This window comes from Capsicum annuum, chromosome 7 (assembly GCF_002878395.1).
Source record: "Capsicum annuum cultivar UCD-10X-F1 chromosome 7, UCD10Xv1.1, whole genome shotgun sequence".
Lineage (NCBI taxonomy): Eukaryota > Viridiplantae > Streptophyta > Magnoliopsida > Solanales > Solanaceae > Capsicum > Capsicum annuum.
The window spans coordinates 83,307,176-83,312,415 of record NC_061117.1 but is presented as its reverse complement, the minus strand read 5'-3'; positions in this window follow the sequence as shown (position 1 = coordinate 83,312,415).

Sequence of the window (5,240 nt, the reverse complement as noted above, 5' to 3'; positions counted from 1 at the left end):
TTTTTTTTTCTCCCCTCTATCTCAAATTTTTTTTCTCTTTATTCTTTTCTTTTCTTCTTTATTTTTTATTTTCTTTTTTGTATTTATTTTCTTTATTTTTTTCTATTTTCTATTTTTTGTATTTTCAAAAAGTATGACTACTCGAGCACAAATCATGGATGATAACGTAAATATCACAATTATTTATCGTATTTGTAGTCACACCATCATTTATATTTTTGTATTCATTGATAGAACTGTATTTGTATTTGTATTTTAAAGTCTGCGCTTGTATTTATATTTTGTTGTTCTCATTTGTATTTGTATTTTATGGTCACTTATCTTTATATTTGTTAGTTCGCACCATCACTTATATTTTTTATAATTCATACTTGTATTTTAAAGAACTGTTTTGTATTTGTATTTTAAAATTGATCGCATATTATATTGGATTATATTTGTATTGTGGTTTTATTATGTTTGTATATTGATAACGCTCAACTTACACGTCAATTTAGGTGCAAGGCGGTCGTTGTCAATATATTTACCCAATCAAGAGTCGGGGTCGAATCCACGGGGAACAATGTGAGTGGAGATTGAGTAGGTTCAAAATGAAAGCTACTAACTAGATTCAAACCGATGGTACAAAATGATTTGGGGGTTTTGAAATAGCTTTTAACATATAAACAATTCTTGGGCTTCTAAGGGACTAATTCTAGACTAAAAATAATTAGAGCGTAAACAATTACTAACGTATCTTGAGGTTATGTTTTCCTAGGGGCAACCTATGAATGAGAACATGATGATTTAGTGCAAATTCTAATAAATGATGTGGTAGGCTAGGTTTAAAGTATTTGGGTCTAGTTTTTCAACAAAACCTCAAAGATATCAGTCATTGACCCTTTTGAGTACCTAACGAGGGTGGCAACTAAAACCACCCGAAACCTCAATTAGCACCCCTATTTCTAGGATGGTACCTAAGGTATAGTCAACCTTATAATCGTCCTTATTTCTGAGATAGCAAAAATTAGCCAATTATGTCATTGATTATCTACTATTGCCTTGGTTCCCACATCCCTCTTTCAAGGATGATGTAGGTTCCTAAAATTCACCCAAACCCCTCTTTCAAGGATAGTTTGAACTTTCAAGAGTTTGAAATTTTCACCCATCAAACTCATTTAGGTATTTGGGGCTTTCACCCATAAATCCCAACCAAGTTATTCAAGCAATAGTAGAACTCATCATCAAAACACTAGAATCTACACAAATATATCACTACCCATACACACTTGCACCCTATTCAAACATAAACCCAAGACACTTGCACCCTATTCAAACATAACCCCAAGAGGTAGATTTAGCAAATCATACACATAATAAACACAAATAAACCAAAAATTCCATCAAAGTTATTCATTAAAAATAAAGATAAGGCAAACCACACTTTAAGCCCCAATGAATCTTCAATGAAAGATGCCAAATCCACTCTTTGGAGTTCCTCTAATTAAGTCTTAGCTCAAATTAGTACAAATTTAGGCACCAAGCTTCAAGAAAATTACAAGACCCTAAACTATAGATAGGAGATATGTAAGATAAAAGATAGTGAAAATGAGCTAAAATCTCCTATTTAAGCTCTAATTTTATATTTTCCCAATATTACAAAAATGCCACCTTGCTTTTGACCTGCTTAAGCAGATGGAGAGTAGGTAAAAAGTGGATGCAAAGTAGATGGCCCTTTACTTTCACATTTGCCTACCTTTTGAATTGAAAGACATGCTTATCTTCCCTTTTCAACTTTTCCTACACACATGAGCATTAAGTATGAGATAAATATCAAATCAACAAAAATTAATAGAAAAAACATGATAATTTAGGCTTAAAAGGTACTAGAAAGTCGTCAAATGATGGCTTATCAACACCCCCAAACTTTAACTATTGCTTGTCCTCAAGCAATCAAGAATAATTCAAAGAGATAGGGTATTTAACTCAAATCCACCCAAAAGAAAGCTATAGTAAAGGAATAAGCTAACAAAGCTCTTCAAATACTTTCTAAACATGTCATGGCAACAAGTAAACCAACTTTTTTTCAATAAGCACATATTTATGAAGTAAGGATGCAAGTTTATATCAAATGAACCTTCTAAATCAACAAAGCATCTTAAGAGAACACAAAATTTTCAAAAATTGTCTCATTCTTCATAGTGCAACTTACTTTACCCATTTACCCAAACTGAGAGTAAGACTTTACCCTCTACCCCAAAGTATCGATGCCGCTCACAAGCAAGAGTTAGCTCTACACATACAAAGTACATAAAATTTTCTAAAGGAGCTCAAATAATGAAAGAATTCACACTCACTCTCGCAAAGAAATTTAAGTACAATGAGTAGAAACATAGGCTTGCTGTAAGGCCCTGCAAAGTTTCCTCGTAGTTTGAGCCATAGGGCGTGTCAAGTGAGGCGTGATTTCAGCCCTAAAAGATTGAGAAATTTCTTCCAAAGCGAGTAATATGTTAACCATATAGAATTTTCCTAATTTCTACTTTTTGTCACGTGGAAAATCTGATAAGCTTTCCATCGATATAAGATTTGCCCAAATCTGACACTCGGGTAAGAAGTTATGGCTAATTTAAGCCTTAGTCATAAAATTGCATCATTTAACTGCCTGACGCGTCGTGGAGAGGGTTGATTTGACAATTGTCAATTTTCAGTGGAAACCTACGATAGTGGCGCATCGCAGAGGAGTCCCAGGTACCAACCAGTGGTAAAACACAATGGCTCTGCATCGCAGAGGCTGCCAGTTTCCTAATTGTCAAATTCCAGTAAGCCACCGTGATAAGTGGCGCGTCGCGGAGGCCAATGAAATCGGGTTCCAGTTTAATTTGTGTAGTTTTACACAGATGTTTAAAAGGGAACTTTGGACCTTTTTCAAGCCTATAAAATTGTGGAAACACTAAATCAAAGCCATTTACAAGCATGAGGTTTTTCTCAAGTTTTCTCTCAACATAAACCCTAAGTATCCAAAACCTCTTCCAAGAACCTCAAGAATCCACCATGGATTTCCTAAATTGAGTCAAGATTTAAGGTTTCCAAGTCAAGGACCTCAAGAACCCTCATTCTAGAGCATGAATAGAGTTCCAAAAGTAAGAGTTCATCAAAAGCTTCTAATTCAAGGTATGTGGGGTTTTGGAACAAGGGTAACCCTTTCACCCTTGTTCCCAAAAGGGTATTTACATCATGAAATTCTTGAAATATATGAGGTTTTTTTTGCATGAATTTGAATTGGGTTTTTCAACCATTATTATTGAATGCATGATATTGATATTTCCTATGAATTAAGATTCAAATGGCATAATTTCTACATATTTTCTTGAGTATTTACAGCTGGGTATAAACTCCATGATTTTACTCCTTGATAAGCTAATATTTGCATTGTTGAGATATTGAAGCATATGGCTATATTGAGATTTTGAGGTAACTTGCTGAAATTTCCAGATTTCCACATGATTTATAAGCCTATATGCTATTATTATGCTTTTGATAAGCTTTAACTTGAGATTGAATAATGGGTTAGTAAGCCCTATTTAAGACTTGTGAAATTATGAACTCTTGTGCTATGAGCACCAATGTTTTGAATGTTTTGAGATGATTGAGAAATGAATTGACCTAGTGGTCCTTGAACTTTGAAATCCACTTTACTATATGAGATTATCGATTTGATTATTGGGTTCGTGGTGAACCATGTGATTATTCTAAAAGTGAATTTTTTTATGAGATGAGCGCAGATAATAAAGGAAGTAGTATTTAGCATCGAGTGGATAAGTTACTACGGTTTCTTACCCCAAAATTGCGTGCCACTGTTGGTTAGGCCTGAGGCTGAGTTTATGATAATTATGATTAGGCTCGAGGCCGAGTTTCGTTTAGTGATCGCTAGACCTAGGTTATACTTCCTGGCATGAGTATGATGCTCCTCCCTAATGTGGGGTCTCTTCCTTAGATGGAAAAAATGTTGGACTTCATGTAGCTCGCATGGTTTATATCGGTTACGAGAACCTCCCTTGACATTTAGGCTTCAAGATCAAATACTTATTTTCCTTCCCTATAAGCTATTTTCCTAAATGGTTGAATTGCAAAGATGTTTCCCCAACTAAAGTATTTTCTTGATGTGAGTTATTTTCTAAATGAAAGCATCTTCCCTTGTTATAGTAGTTTTATAAAGCCTTGAGGTAAGTTGTTCCCAGAAACTAGAATGCCTTTCCATTTGAGATGGAGTGATTTCCCTAAAGCTTGAGATGAGATATTTTCCTAAAGTGAATGAAATGCCTTCAAGTATGTTTTCAAGTTATATAATTCCGAATTCCAAGTATATGAGTTCTAAATAGTTATGAAATATTGAGCATTGAAGAAGTTTTACTCTCCATGAGACTTATGCATGAGTTGAAAGTATTGTTTAAAGTCCCTTAGCCTTTGGGTATTAAGAACAAGAGAAGATTTCAAATTTTGAGATTAAACAATGATGACTCACGAGATTTGTGTTACATGCTCCATTCTACATGACTTATGAGCTTTATATTTTATACTTGTTCAAGCCATATGAGTCATCTCATAATGCATACATGATTTGATTAAAGAAGATTGTTACTATTTTATTCATATGCATTCAAGCCCGCATACTTAGTACATTCCAAGTACTTATCCACATATATGTCTATGTGCTATATTGTGTCATAATGTAGGTTCAGGTGCTCAGTCCCAGCCTCGCTCGTGATTCTTTGAGTACCTTGCCTACGTTTTCTACAGTGGTGAGTCCTCATGATTCGAGGACCGATCTTCAGATATTTACCATACTTAAGAGACTATGTTTTATCTTTAGTTCATTTTGAGTCAGTTGGGGACCTGTCCCAATGGCTCTCTATATTTTGATTTGTAGAAGCTTGTCAGACTAGTCAGACTTGTGATGTGTCGAGGGTTCGATATTGTGGTTTTGTTGAGATTTCTCTTTATTGTGGTCTTATGGACCGAGTATCCTTTTCGTATTTCCTTTCATGTGATATGACTATGCTAGTGTTGAGTCCATTCTTATCTTAAATTGAGTGTCATTGATAGAAACTGGCTCTAAGGGTTAGCTTGGGGCTACTCATAGCTTTAGCATCGTGTGATGTCCCGGGAGATGATTTTGGGTTGTTAAAAACTTGTTATCAGAGCCTACGGTTTCTAAGGAGTCTCAGGGAGTCTGACAAGCCGCGTTGAGTAAAATCTTGATC